Here is a 16,621-nt window from a genome sequence, read left to right as displayed (position 1 = left end):
CCACTCTCACCACTATTATTCAACATAGTTTTGGAAGTTTTAGCCACAGTGATCAGAGATGAAAAAGAAATAAAAGGAATACAAATTGGAAAAGAAGTAAAACTGTCACTGTTTGCAGATGACATGATACTATACATAGAGAATCCTAAAGATGCTACCAGAAAACTACTAGAGCTAATCAATGAATTTGGTAAAGTAGCAGAATACAAAATTAATGCACAGAAATCTCTTGCATTCCTATACACTAATGATGAAAAATCTGAAAGAGAAATTGAAGAAACACTCCCATTTACCACTGCAACAAAAAGAATAAAACACCTAGGAATAAACCTACCTAAGGATACAAAAGACCTGTATGCAGGAAACTATAAGACACTGTTGAAAGAAATTGAAGATGATACAAACAGATGGATAGATATACTATGTTCTTGGATTGGAAGAATCAACATTGTGAAAATGGCTATACTACCCCCAAAACATCTACAGATTCAATGCAATACTTATCAAACCACCAATGGCATTTTTCACAGAAGTAGAACAAAAAATTTCACAATTTGTATGGAAACACAAAAGACCCTGAATAGCCAAAACAACCTTGAAAAAGAAAAATGGAGCTGGAGGAATCAGGCTCCCAGACTTCAGACTATACTACAAAGCTACAGTAATCAAGACAGTATAGTACTGGCACAAAAACAGAAGTATAGACCAATGGATCAGGATAGAAAGCCCAGAGATAAACCCACGCACATATGGTCACCTTTTCTTTGATACAGGAGGCAAGAGTATACAATGGAGAAAAGACAGCCTCTTCAATAAGTGGTGCTGGGAAAACTGAACAGGTACATGTAAAATAATGCAGTTAGAACACTTCCTAACACCACACACAAACATAAACTCAAAATGGATTAAAGACCTAAATGTAAGGCCATACACTATAAAACTCTTAGAGGAAAACATAGGCAGAGCACTCTATGACATAAATCACAGCAAGATCCTTTTTGACTCACCTCCTAGAGAAATGGAAATAAAAACAAAAATAAACAAATGGGACCTAATGAAACTTAAAAGCTTTTGCACAGCAAAGGAAACTGTAAACAAGATGAAAAGACAATCCTCAGAATGGGAGAAGATATTTGCAAACGAAGCAATTGACAAAGGGTTAATCTCCAAAATATACAAGCAGCTCTTTGCAGCTCAATATCAAAAAAACAAACATCCCAATCCAAAAATGGGCAGAAGACCTAAATAGACATTTCTCCAAAGAAGATATACGGATTGCCAAAAACACATGAAAAGATGCTCAACAACACTAATCATTAGAGAAATGAAAATCAAAACTACAATGAGGTATCACCTCACACTGGTCAGAATAGCCATCATCAAAAAATCTACAAACAATAAATGCTGGAGAGGGTGTGGAGAAAAGGGAACCCTCTTGCACTGTGGGTGGCAATGTAAATTGATACAGCCACTATGGAGAACAGTATGGAGGTTCCTTAAAAAACTAAAAATAGAACTACCATATGACCCAGCAATCCCACTACTGGGCATATACCATGAGAAAACCATAATTCAGAAAGAGTCATGTAGCACAATGTTCATTGCAGCACTATTTACAATAGCCAGGACATGGAAGCAACCTAAGTGTCCATCGACAGATGAATGGATAAAGAAGATGTGGCACATATGTACAATGGAATATTACTCAGCCATAAAAAGAAACAAAATTGAGTTATTTGTAGTGAGGTGGATGGACCTAGAGTCTGTCATACAGAGTATAGTAAGTCAGAAATAGAAAAACACATACCGTATGCTAACACATATATATGGAATCTAAAAAAAAAAAAAGGTACTGAAGAACCTAGGGGCAGGACAGGAATAAAGACACAGACATAGAGAATGGACTTGAGGATACAGGGAGGGGGAAGCATGAAGTGAGAGAGTAGCATTGACATATATACACTACCAAATGTAAACTAGATAGCTAGTGGGAAGCAGCTGCATGGCACAGGGAGATCAGCTTGGTGCTTGTGAACACCTAGAGGGGTGGGATAAGGAGGGTGGGAGGGAGACGCAAGAGGAAGGGGATATGGGGATATACGTATGCATATAGCTGATTCACTTTGTGATACAGCAGAAACTAACAAAACACTGTAAAGCAATTATACTCCAATAAAGATGTTAAAAAAAAAACTTTAAATTATACATTTTTTCAGAAAATACTCCATTATTTTATAAAAATAGCTATTTTTAGTGTGAATAGTATGTAACAGGCATTGTGTTTTGAGGTGTTATTCCTTGAAAGAACTCCATCAGGTATATATTATTATTACCTCCATTTTATAAAGGCAAAAAGTAAGGTGGAGAGTTGTATATCACTTATCCATAGTTGCATAGTTTGTAGCAAAGCTGAGATTAGAATCCAGGAAATGTGGCTGCAGAATGTGGTCTGTTAAACAATGCATTTGCCCCTCTCTCTCCACCCACAAACATAGTATTTTAAAATGTAATAAAAATTATTTACACCATAAGTGGAGGGCGCTTAAAGAGCAGAAAAATGGCACACCAATAAGTAGAAAAATAAACAAGAACATGCATGGTTTTGACTAAGATTAGCCAATAATTACTTCTCTTACACAGGATACATGCTTTCTGGTGACCATAAAGTTTTCATGACTATAGTACTACCTAGAGTATTTCTTCCAAATCTTGGTGGTCTTTGGTCTTAGGGTAAGTTTAGATATTCAATTAACCAGTACATTTATTAGTACAGTATAAACACTGAAATAACTATGGTTCCCTTTCCTATTTGTTGCCGCCTCATTTTCTCTTTCCCTCTAAATGAAATTTTTCTTTCTCTCCCTCTTTTTGCAGGTGGAGAAACAGGGACATGAAAGACAAGAGTAAATATTTACTGGTCCTCAGCAAACTTCAGTTCCAGAGCCAGAGCCTCTCATAGAAATCATTTATATGCCAAATACTATAACAAGATATACCAGCTAATGAAAAACAGCATTAATGGAGCTTATTTTATATCACTAAAAAATTTCACAGACTAATTCATTTTAGTCAACAAATACTTATTGAACATCTGTACTCTAGTACTAGTTTAGATGGAAAAAATATACATTAGTGGGAGTGAAAAGGATATCCTTGCCCTTGTGGAGCTTATATTCTAGCAGGAAGAATAGACAATAATAAGTAAAGATAATGAATAAGTAAATTATTTTATAGTATGTTAGAAGATGATAAATGCTGTGGAACAAAAGGAACATGAAAGCAGAGGTAGGGGTAGGGAGGTGACAGGGTAGGTGGCAGTATCAAATGGGATGCCCAAGGTAGCCTCGTAAAGTAGGGGAAGTTTGTGCAAAGGCTTAAAGAACATGAGCAAGTTAGGCATGAAATTATCTGTAGGAAGAATATTCCAGGCAGAACTGGAGTTACAATCCTAAAGCAGAAGCCTTCTGACCTGTTTAAAGAACAGCCAGGAGGCCAGTGAGTCTGGTGTGGATTGAGCCAGGACGAGTCATAGAGTGGTTACAGAGCAGGGGCATTGGGGCAGATCATGCCAGGCCTTTATAGGCCATTGCAAGGACTTTCTTTCATTCTCTGGGTGAGATAAGGAGCCACTGAAGGGTTTGGAGCCTTAGCCGGACATGATATAACTTAATTTTTAAAGCATCACTCTTTTGGCTGTGCTGACAATAGACTGAAGGGGGTCAGTGAAGAAGCAAGGAGATCTATTAGCGATCTGTTGATAATTCAGAGATGATGGTGACTTACTTTGGAGCAGCAGTTGAGATGGTGAGATCATTTTCCACTTTGAAGGTATAGCCTTCAGGATTTGCTGATGTTTTGGGATTTGCCCCTTAATGGCTTGGTGACAAAGATTCTCTCCTTGACCCAACTCTAGCCAGGTTCTTCTGAGCTCTCTTCTTAATCCTGTCCAATAAAAACTTGAACAAACACTAACTTAGTTTCTGGCAGCTCAAGGCTGTATCCCTATGATGACACTAGCACCCCCTTAAAGTGCCTTTGTGAGAAGACTCAAGGCTTCCAAAAGAATTTACTGTTTGTTCCAGCCAACACCTGAAGGTAGAGCTCCTGTCTCCCCGGCTCTGTGAGAGGGGAGGAGCCTAACTTCCATAAGTGCCAGTTAGCAAACCCAGATGGGTTTCACATGGACTAGATCCCTCTTCCTGCTTTTTGTAATTTTTTTGCTTCCCTGATTCTACAGAGCCCCCATTTACCCCCTCCTTATTCCCTCATCCTCCCTTTAAAATACACAGTCACTGCTGTACAAATCAAAGTTGAGTCCAGTTCACGCTGGATTCTTTTCCCTATTATTATTATTTCCCTATTATTAATAGTATATGACCAACTTCAGTCATCCTTACCACTTTAACTAGTGTCCAGTTTTGTATATCTTTGCCAGTGGTGGCAACTGGAGGAAGAGCTATTTGGGATGGCCAAATCAAAAATCAACATTGAACATGTTAGATTTGAGACGCCTAGGAGACTAAGTGACAATGTCAGGTAGGTTGTTGATCTAAGAGGCTGGCTGGAGTGAACAGTGCCTACCAACCACCCAGCATCTGCTTCTTGCTGAACCTTGCTACTCTCCACTTGATACATATACAGCAACTGTTGAGAAGTAGTAAAGAATTCAGTGGGAGGTGAGAGGTGTTCCTCCAAAATGGCCCTAAAATGAAAATTAATTGCTGTTGGTGGTAATGAAAGTGTGAGAGGGGCCTAAGAAATTAATGCTTCTTTGACATTGTTGTCCATAAAAACTAATGAATAATAGAAATAGCTTATGACCTAGTGGATTAAAGGTGAAGCTTATTATATATGCAAAGTGATTCTGGCAACGTTTAAATCCATATAGTTTGAGAAATTATGCACACCCAATGTCTTAGTCAGCTTGTGCTGCCATAAAATACAATAGACTGGATGGCTTAAACAATGGGAATTTATTTCTCACAGTTCTGGAGACTGAAAGTCCAAGATCAAGGTGCCAGCAGGGTTGGTGTCTGGTGAGATCGCACTCCTTGAGTTGCAGATGCTGCCTTCTCACTGTATCCATGCTTGTCCTTTTGTTGGAGGGAGATAGAGAAGCAAATTCTCTGGTGTTTCTTATAAGGGCACTAATCCCATCATGAGGGGCATACCTTCATAACCTCATCTAAACCTTATTACCATTCAGTGACCCTATCTCCAAATACCATCACACTGGGAGTTAGGCTTCAACAAATGAATTTTAGGGGGACACAGTTGTCTATAACATACAAGACCTGAAAGGTGAGGAAGAGGAGACACTTAGTCCTAAGTGTCTGTTGTGTTGTCACCTTGGATCCACCCTAGAATTTATTTATTTCATGCTAAAATGTATTCACATAGATTTCATGCCATTGCTTTAATTGATATACATGCAATAATTATCATACTTTCTCCAGAAATTATTAATTGTCTTTTTGACACGGAATAATGAAGGCTCTATATGTGTTCATTTCGTAAGGCATAAAAATATGGCAGTATAAAATGAAGTCATTCAGTAATAATTTCATTAAAAGTCCCAAACTTTCCATTTCTTTCAGCAACTGCCTAAGGGTTCTGCCCACTGGTGAGGACAGAGAGATATAATAAGCTTCCCAAATAAGACAAAAATGAGTATTATTTACCATTTGTTACTGAGACCAACCACTTGACAAATTGACCTTATTCAGCTAGGCTTTCAACAGCACAATTTTCTGTTTCTAATTCTGGTAATATTAAGTACTCTTTTGGCAGAAGAGTACTATTTATTAAAGCAATTTAATAAGCAGTAATGCATATATGAAAAGTGTCAACAGGGCTCTTCAGAAAGGTGAGGAATGGTAGCTTCTGAATATATATATCCTCACTTGGATTGCTAAGCCTTATTAAGCAATTTGGATGCAACACAAACTTCTTTAGAAATGCTATATATAATGTTAACCACAATGTGTGTCCATAACTAATGCTCAATAAAAGCAGCAACACTATAATTAATAGCCTGGGTAAAGTAATCTGTGACTTGAGTAATAGTGGAAAAATACCTGTCTTAATTTTTATTTTATTTTATTTATTTATTTTTTAAAATTTATTGGGTTTTTTAAAATTTAGTTTTGGCTGCGTTGGGTCTTTTTTGCTGCACGCAGGCTTTCTCTAGTTGTGGCGAGCGGGGGCTACTCTTCGTTGTGGTGCGCAGGCTTCTCATTGCCGTGGCTTCTCTTGTTGCAGAGCACGGGCTCTAGGCACGCAAGCTTCAGTAGTTGTGGCACGCGGGCTCAGTAGTTGTGGCTCACAGGCTCTAGAGCGCAGGCTCAGTAGTTGTGGCGCACGGGCTTTGTTGCTCCGCGGCATGTGGGATCTTCCTGGACCAGGGCTCGAACCTGTGTCCCCTGCATTGGCAGGTGGATTCTTAACCACTGCACCACCAGGGAAGTCCCTCCTGTCTTAGATTTTAAATCCAGGTTTCATGTTCATGAATATCAGACTCCATATTAACATGAGATCATACACTCACAAAACTGACTTTCTAGAAAGATATAAATGAAATAATTTTGACTGATACTTTTGGCTGGTGTTTATCCCTTTAGTAAGTAACTTGATTATGTATAATGTGAATTTAAGTTACCAAAAACTAAAATAATTTAATCAAAACCATAAAAGTGGTCCAGTTCTTAAATTTTTAGATTATAGACTGGCTAAAAGCTGAGATCATCTCATTTCCACAGTAATCCTCAGGTGTTTTGTGCATGTGTGAAGATAAAATTGCTGGTGGAAATAAGACCTGGTAATAAGAATGAATGAAAAAATTACAATCTTTTTTTAAAATAAATGTTTGTTGTTTATTTATTTAGCCGTGCCTCACGGCTTGTGGGATTGTAGTTCCCTGACCAGGGACTGAACCGGGCCCTTGGCAGTAAAAGTGCAGAGTCCTAACCACTGGATCACCAGGGAATTCCCCTACAATCTATTTATTTATATAGCACATAATACTTTTCACAGCTGTTTTTCAGATTATTACATTTGATCTTTACAACAATCCTGTGAAATAAGTAGCACCAATTACATTTTAAGAGAAAACTAAGAGAGTAATAAGATGCATTGCGAATGCAGGCACAGATCAAAACAGTTGCAAAATCTTTTTAAAACAAAATATAACCTAATGATTTTCATGTTTGGAAAATGACAACCCACAGTGTTGTAGTTTTGAATGAATGAATGAAGTCCCATGCTTAAAGCTTTCTAAGGTAAGAATTAAGCTATAAAGCACTTATAAGGTAAAAGAAAAAGGAAAGAGTTTAGTACTCTCCTCGTAAGGTCCCAGAGGATAGGAATTATGACATATACTAACATAGATGAGGACTCATGATCAGTGATGGTGCCAGAACAACCTGGGTGGATAGAAGGAACCCAGTTAATGCACCATCCACAAGATCTGCTCAACTGAGCCTACCTAAACATTTGCTTTGCTTTCTGGCCTTTACCCATGAAACTCAGTTGTTGGCGCATCTACCAAAAATGCAGATGGCACACTCAAACACAGTAATTGAGGGACTACGATAAAGTCACTATTTACAAAGGTGTTGACGTAGTTAAGAGGCATCAATGAGGGATGATATAGCATCTCAGTGCAAGCAACAGCGAGAACGCGTTACCACCCTTAGGCTGAGGGGGGCAAGGCAAGGAAGCAGCCACTGAAACCTGGAGACAGTAGCTGTGTGGAGAGGGCCACCTGACCTGACCTTCAGTAGAGGGATGCACAATGAACTGGGTGGAAGGGAACTGAGGAACAAATACCACAGCCTCACTCTCTTCCCTGCCTCTGATCTCCTTTCAGTGCTTCCACTGGCTGATCCCAATCAGAAGCCAGAGGAAAAGAGAGTTCAAGGACACAATTCATAAAGGTCAGCCTCCCAGGGAACAGTTCAATGTAGAGGAGGGTGGAGCATGGATCTTTAGAGGCAAGTGGGAAAGATCAAACACAGTGAACAAAACTAAATCCCATAACTTACATTTATAATCCTGCCAAAGTTTAATGACTCTTCAGTTAGAGACTCAACTTATGTAATTTTTCTGTAAGGCAAAAATCCAGATAAGTTGCCTAAAGTTAGTATTTATAGAATAATTATATCAAATGGTGAATCTCTCTTTAATTAAATCCAAATGCTTGATTGAGCAACTAGGCTATGGAGATGAGAGAGGGAGAATGAGAATCTAGATTTTTATTCAGCCACCATGATTCCAGTACAGACTTGAGCCACCCATTACAAGAAGCACTGTGGCAACCAGCCCAGAAGAAGGGGTGGGGTGGTACGGGGAGGAGAAAGGAGGATGTAACTTAGCAACAGAATCTTTAGGCCACAGTTTGCTCATAAATTGTCAAAATGGAAGTTAGTGATATCAGAAAACGTAATTAAATCAAGAGAAATTACCAAAAGGGTGTGAGTGAGGACATAGCAAATATCTAGGTATATGAGTAAGAAAGATCAAATATTTTTTAAAATTAAAATTCCTGTGTAAAATGTCTTTCTGTATAGTATTTTAAATACATGTTCACATAAAGTAAAAACTGTTTGGAAGGAAACAAAACTGATTTCTATTGGAAAATGCATGTGCCTAAAATAGAGCTTTTTCATTATAAATTTGAAAAATTAAATGATTATAATCTCCACCTTAAAGTATTAACTAAGCAAACATGTATCTTCAAGCTTATGACCCTATGATAGTTATTCAAGAATGAAAAAAATAGTTGATATTTAGATCAATTTTGATATTTCCTCCTGATTGATATTTGAGAAACATTCATGTAGAAAACTATCAGCTAACCATATCATGCAGATAATAAATTAATACCTATAACAGAACAATTTCCCTTTATTTACTGATTTCATTCATTCAGACACACTCTCTGACTTCAAGAGAATATGTTAATTGGTACATTAACTACATTTTCTTATTTTCTGTATTTTTGATGTTCTGGGATCTGGATCCTCACTGACTGTCCCTCCCAGGACTAACCACTTCTTAGAGGTAGCAAAACACTGAACAGGGAGTGTGCCTTTCATCGCAAACTAGCCAATCCAGAGCCCAAACTCTGAACTATCTCCTCTCTCTGGCTCTTACTTGTCAAGAGGCAGTATCCTCTGCTCTAATCTTCCTGGGGCCAGATACCAGGCACCTAGAAGAAACAGCTTCTCTGCCCCAGAGCCTGCTAAAATTATTCAAACCAGCCAATTCTAACCCTGCTTACCCTGCCTTGCCTGGCCATTCCCATGGAAACCAAAATAAAGGCTCCCACCCCAGGCTTTCCCCTTACTCCTTCTACCTCCTGACTGACCCTGGTGCTTCCCTATGTGGTCCTGCATGGTCTGGTGTGCCCCCTCCTCTTGGAAACTGTAACAAACTGTTTTTTCAATGGCAATCGTCCCCTGATCTGTTGTCCTCATCATGCTGGAATAACAATACTACCTGCATTTTAAAACAATTGGTTCTAGTCATTATTGTCTATTTTAACTCTTGAAGGAACTGTGCAATAAATATTTTAGAGATTGATAATTGACTCCAAGTTCATCTATTGGCTGTGTGACATTGGGCAGAATAATACAACTTCTATGAATCTCAGTGCACCTTTTGCAAAATGGGTAATTCCCTACTAGCAGATAAATTAGTCCTCTTTCTGTTCTCTGTTTTTATAAGATATAATACTTTATGCTAAATTATCTTCCCATTGGGAAATGTAGATTATATCCCTTTTCTGTTATCTGGCAAAAAAAAAATCTATAATTGTACCTAGTTACAGTTTTATTTACTTGAGACCAGCCAAACCAGTTCCGATACAACTAAGATTTGATAGTTAAAACCCCACAAGGTGGCGGCAGAGGCAACACCATCAGCAGCCAGCAGCTCTACAGAGGAGCCTAAGGAAGGAAGCAAGGCAAGTCCCTTTCTGGGAAGGGCGTGCATACTCCTGAATGTCTAGGACTTGGCCTGTGCTGCTCTGGGTCTGCTGGGTCATCTAGGGTCCAGGGAACTTACTAAGCCACAGGCAGTGCTTGGCTTCACCTGAGATTCTGGGCCAGCTTTTAGAATTCATTTGGTGAGGAAGCTCAGGTTTTCTCTACAGTTCATTGTGATGTTCTACTAATACTGTATGTTACTATTATTCTTAATCCCTAATTAACAACACACAGCACATTTATGTGCACATAAGCAGTCTATTCCTGAAAAACAAAATATTTCTGAGATGTAGAACATCACTTACAGTCCAAGCTTGCAGCCTTATTTACAGTCATCCATCTGTTAAAATCATAAATCCTTCATCTTAAAGTATTTTAAAATAGATCATTTGTAGTAACAAAATAATTTGGACCACGTTATTAAAATTTTAAAAATCTCCCACATAGTACGATATGTCCCTCTTGAGGTTTTTAATTGCATTTGAGGGAGAAAGAATCAATGAAATGAAACCCTCTGTGCTAATTAAGTTCTAAAATTGTGTACCACTTCTGAGGGGTGGGAAGGATCATGCAAGCTCCCCTAGAGCTGTTGAATCTTTATACCCTCGACACAAATTTGCATATAGACACACAAATGCAACACACGGATACACACATTCTAATTAGGAATTCAGAGGAGAAAAATTAAATTCTCTTCGGTGTATATCAGGAAATATTTTATTTTAAATATTTTTAAATATTATAAAATTTAATTCTCCTAGCTGAGGCTGAACAAGGGGATGCTCTACTACTTGTTTCAGTTTTCATCTTGCAAACCAGTGTCCTTTTCATCATATGTTTAGTGCTAATTTTTTTATATTTTTGTGCTTTTTGTTGGTGATTTCACTGTTTTAAATGGCCCCAAGCATAGTCCTGAAGTGTTATCTAATGTATCCAAGCACTGGAAGGCTGTGATGTGCCTCAAAGAGAAATATGTGTTAGATAAGCTTAATTCAGGTGTGCGTTACAGTGTTGTTGACCCTGAGTATAAAGTCAGTGAATTAACAATATATACTAAGTAAGGGGTCTTTAAATAGAAACACACACAAAGCAAGGTTATGCATTGATTGGTTTTAGAAATGTTGTGAATTAGGCTCTCAGGAACCTAATACTTCCCCAGGAGAAGTCGTTCCGTATTCGCTAATTCAGGGTGAGTTTACAGCGAGTAAGGAGACTCCACTGTACTCTCTGTTGGCCCTAGGCTAGCAGAGGCCCTCATCTCTAGTTCTCAACTCTGGCTGGAGAGTGGAATCACAGGTGGAATTGAAAGGAGAAATAATTGACAATAAAGTTCCAATCGTGGAGATTCTGATGCAATAAATAATTGTATATATGTCTCCCTGTGAGTCAAATATACAACTAGGCTTGAGAACAACTTTCTAGCTCACTTTGCCACCACAACAAAGAATTGAATGGCTGCTTTGGTACTTCCTATTGGGGATGCTCCTCAAGGGCAATGTGTGTGCTCAGGTAAGGAAAGCATCTAAAAAACAAATTTTTCTAGACTTCTCTGGGTTATTTTTGTATTTTAATAGTCAAATAAAATGGCTTGAGCTCCTGTGACAAACGGTGCCTTACTATTAGAAATCAGAATTTTTTAGTATTTTGAGCAGGTATCACTTTATTTTTAGGGGAGGTGTCACAGCCCAGTTCTAGCCAATGAGACATATAAAAAAAATTCTGCTGTGAGACTTCAGGGACACTTTTTTTTTCCTTCACTGTGGAGAAGGCAAGTGGGAGAAACTCTATGTTCCATCCTGCTACAACCTACTTTTAACTGGAGTTGTAGGAAGAAATGATGTTCAGAGCTGTAGTAGCCATTTTGCAACCATGAGAGAAAAGCCAAGAAAACTACAGGACACATCCCAGAGGTCTGACCTCAATGAATCATTGGCTCTTCTTGTTATGTGAGAAAAATCAATTCCTGTTGCTGGGCCACACCTATTCAGGCATCGTCTTTACCTTGCACCTGAAAGTATGCCTACTGAGATGGCCCTTCATATCCTGTAGAGCATGGTAAGTCTGGCACAGTTCCTAAGATGTCTGACAATCCCTAGAGGGCTTATGCTCTCATTGTCTCTCTTGGATGGAATTCTCAATCCATGCTCCCTGTCTCACTTTCTACAGATACACTTTTCTCTCTATGTAGCTCTGCTCCACCACATGGGGCCACTGCCTCTCCTTTATTAACCAAAGCACCACAACACAAACCTATTACATGTGGCAGCCTTTCATGGAAGACCTGGGACTAAGAAGAGTCAGTACAGCAAAGGCAACACAGGAGTGAACTTATTATATCCTGGCCATCCCTGCCACAGGGAATCTCTCACAGATTCTTTCTCCCCTTGGAATGTCAATACAATCTACCTATGGAGATCTCTTCCTTGGAGATCTCTTCCTCACAGTTGAGACCACCTCAGCTCACTCTCCGATGAACAGATGTTGAGTGTGTATAGGTATGTGCACACACACGCATTTACACATATATTTGTGCAATTAAATATTGGTAGGAAATGCATTTGAAATATTAATAATGCCTATCTCTGGGTGATAGGATTATAAGTAATTCATATAATCTTCTTCAATATGATGTGATTTTCCCCCTGAAATTTCTACAGTGAATATAAACTATTTTTAAAATAAAAATTAATTTTTTATAAAAGATTCAATTCAGGAACAAATCTGCTGGACAGCATGTCTGGCAATAGGCTATGAAATATATTCAAGTTCCATGTATTAACTTAATATACCAACATTTGTCACAAAGCAATAATAACGCTAGCAATTTGGAATATTCTACTTCTAAGATCTAAACGTTGAATTTGTTTTCCTCCCAGAGCTTTCTCTTCTTTCACCTCCACACCTTCCCCCTTCATTCTTTTTTTTTTTTTTTTTTAATTAATTAATTTATGGCTGTGTTGGGTCTTCGTTTCTGTGCGAGGGCTTTCTCTAGTTGCGGCAAGCGGGGGCCACTCTTCATCGCGGTGCGCGGGCCTCTCACTATCGCGGCCTCTCTTGTTGCGGAGCACAGGTTCCAGAAGCGCAGGCTCAGTAATTGTGGCTCACGGGCCCAGTTGCTCCGCGGCATGTGGGATCTTCCCAGACCAGGGCTCGAACCCGTGTCCCCTGCATTGGCAGGCGGATTCTCAACCACTGCACCACCAGGGAAGCCCCCCCCCCTTCATTCTTATTATACTGCTCTTCAAATTTAACACAATCTCTAGCCCTTGGGAAGCTCTCTAGAGCTGTAGTCTCGAAGTACTTTGTTCTTGATCCCTATCAGCTAAAATATTTGAACACGGACCCCAATAAATAAATATATATATATTTAGAAAATCTTTACATGTACAAATATAATGACATATCCTAAAATACAAACAACAATACAAACTTAAAAGCAAGGGGTCAGACAAAAGTGAAATAAGATTTTAAAATGCAACTGATATAATCTAGTGTATTAATAATAAAAATAATTTGTAATTGACAATGCTTTATTTTTTTTTAAATCTTAGTGTAACCATGTGATTTAGCAGCTCAAAAGTTTGGTTCAATTTATCTCAATATTTGATTTCAATAACTCAGTCTACAGCAATAACTCATGTCTCCTACTCCTACTTCAAGACTTTGTCAGCTATATAGGAGCAGAGATGAAATGAAAATATTTAACTAAGTATATGGGGTGGGTATTAAGCAACTAGAGCAGCCACTCCTCAATCAGAATGGACACAGGCCGAGACATCTAACCCCACAGTGCTCACCAGCTAAATGTCAACCAGGATTTCAAGGAAAAGACAATGGCACTCTACCTACATTTGACTGTAGTTTGCTCTTGAGCATTTATTGTAAAATAAAGTAAAAGAAAAAGAAAAGCTCAGCCAATTTATGCCTTTGAGGCAAAGGTGTTGTTTTAAAGGTGTGCAAATATGCAAGTAACTGCTTTTAAAAGGACTTAAGCTATGGAGGAAGTATTTAGAAAAATGGATGTTTGGAAAATGTTTCACTGACACCTGATTTTTTTGCCAAAACTTTTCATTATGTAGAAAAGCTTTCACATGTGCACACTTAAAACCAAAAGTTTATAACTGAATTTTTGGAAGTAATTAAGAAACGGGTATCATGATCTAGTAAACTTAGAATTTTTTTCTATTTTGGACCTATTTATGTTTTTGAAATATAAACAATATCCTTTTTTTTTTTGAATTTTTTTTTTTGAATTTTATTTATTTATTTTATTTATTTATGGCTGTGTTGGGTCTTCGTTTCTGTGCGAGGGCTTTCTCTAGTTGTGGCAAGTGGGGGCCACTCTTCATCGCGGTGCGCGGGCCTCTCACTATCGCGGCCTCTCTTGCTGCGGAGCACAAGCTCCAGATGCGCAGGCTCAGCAATTGTGGCTCACGGGCCTAGTCGCTCCGTGGCATGTGGGATCTTCCCAGACCAGGGCTTGAACCCGTGTCCCCTGCATTGACAGGCAGATTCTCAACCACTGCGCCACCAGGGAAGCCCAACAATATCCTTTTTTTAACATCTTTATTGGTGTATACTTGCTTTACAATGTTGTGTTAGTTTCTGCTGTGCAGCAAAGTGAATTAGCTATATGCATACATATATCCCCATATCCCCTCCCTCTTGCGCCTCCCTCCCACCCTCCCTATCCCATCCCTCTAGGTGGTCACAAAGCACCCAGCTGATCTCCCTGCGCTATGCAGCTGCTTCCCACTAGCTATCTATTTGAGAATGGACTTGAGGACACGGGGAGGGGGAAGGGTAAGCTCGGACGAAGTGAGAGAGTAGCATTGACATATAAACGGTATCCTTTCAATAAACTTTTCTGCTAAATCAGCCTATCAGCTTTTGTTTCTTGCAAAAAGGGATCCTGTGTAAGTATCAGTTAGATGGCTAGTTATTATATAATGTTTATGTGTATAACTAAGTTATTTCCTCTGTCAACTGTACATTCGTTGAGGGCTAGCAACATCTCTTCCTCGTCGTTTGTATAAAAATGCTGGCAGTCACGTATAGGGCATGTATAACATGCCAGGATTAGTGCTAAGTGCTTCCAACAACCTTATGACATAGTACTGGTATCATCATCATTCTCGTTTTACAACTGAGAAATTTGAGGTTATTTTCCTAAGATCACACAGCAATTAAGAGGCAGAGCTGAGATGTGAATCCTCATATCCTGAGCTCACAGTCTCTCAGCTTAATCACAGCTCTATTCTGCTAGTCAAAGGGCATCTGACTGTAAATTACACAGAATAGGCTCTTTATTGATACAATTTAGTAAACAAGTGAAAAAAACAGAGCAACAATTCTAGAAGCATTTCCTCATCAAATTAAATTTATTGTCATTTTCTTTGGAAAAGGCATTACTGCCATGTGTGGCCATTAAACTGTAGTTCTAGTTTGTCAAAGAAGTGGCAGTTATGATTTTTACTACTTCTTAGCTGTAGAAAACTCAAATGGTAAGTTGGATAACAGCAAGAATCTGTTATCTAGTATCTTCCTGAATTACAATTTAAAAAACAAAATGCTAAAAGATGACTTTTAAAACTGATGGGGACTGAAATATTTCTTTTGGGTTTAAAAAGAAAAGGCAGCTCTAGAAAAAAGGAAAAGATATAGCTCAGTATGACTTCCTACCTCAAAGGAGAAAGGAAACAGAAACTTATGTTTAGAAACAATAAGGAGGAGGATAATAAAAGTTATCTGAAGAAATGTGACAGAGGAAACCCCTATTAAAACAAAAAGAAGAAAATAAACTAAACCATGGTGCAAAAATATAGATGAAGAAAAAGGATACATTTTGAGAGATTGGCTTTCTTTTTCCTCAACTTCTTTCCTCCAGCAGTGGCCCTATCAAGACTATGGTAGATTCCTAAAAAAAAAGAGGTTTCTATTTTCCCTCAGGATCAGTCCTCCTCACTCAATCTTCATCCAGCAAAGTGACTCTTACCTGAAAGTAAATATGTATTGATAATTTTTATTGATGAGTATTATGTGATGCTAACGGTGAGGGTCAGGAGAGGGCATCTATATGGAAAATCAACCAGTGAAACTGCAGTGTGCATTATTAGCTAGATCTTACCATAGTCCTCATAGCACTTATCCTCACCTGGCACACTGTATATTTTCTAGTTATTATTTATTTTCTGTCTTCCCACTCCCATTAGAATGTCAGACCCATAAAAGTAGGAACTTTGTTTAGTTTTATAAACTGCCCCTACAGCAACACTGGTCACATAGTAGGTTCTTTTTTTTAAAAAAAATAGATTTACTTAGTTAATTTATTTTTTGGCTGCTTTGGGTCTTCGTTGCTGTGCGAGCGGGCTTTCTCTAGTTGCGGTGAGCGGGGGCTACTCTTCGTTGCAGTGCGAGGGCATCTCATTGCGGTGGCTTCTCTTGTTGTGGAGCACGGGCTCTAGGCGCGCAGGCTTCAGTAGTTGTGGCACCCAGGCTCAGTAGTCGTGGCTCGTGGGCTCTAGAGCGCAGGCTCAGTAGTTGTGGCACACGGGCTTAGTTGCTCCGCGGCATGTGGGATCTTCCCGGACCAGGGCTCGAACCCGTGTCCCCTGCATTGGCAGGTGGATTCTTAA

This window comes from Eubalaena glacialis, chromosome 1 (genome assembly GCF_028564815.1).
Source record: "Eubalaena glacialis isolate mEubGla1 chromosome 1, mEubGla1.1.hap2.+ XY, whole genome shotgun sequence".
Taxonomy (NCBI): domain Eukaryota; kingdom Metazoa; phylum Chordata; class Mammalia; order Artiodactyla; family Balaenidae; genus Eubalaena; species Eubalaena glacialis.
The sequence above is the reverse complement of the archived record's forward strand: the minus strand, read 5'-3'. Positions refer to the sequence as shown.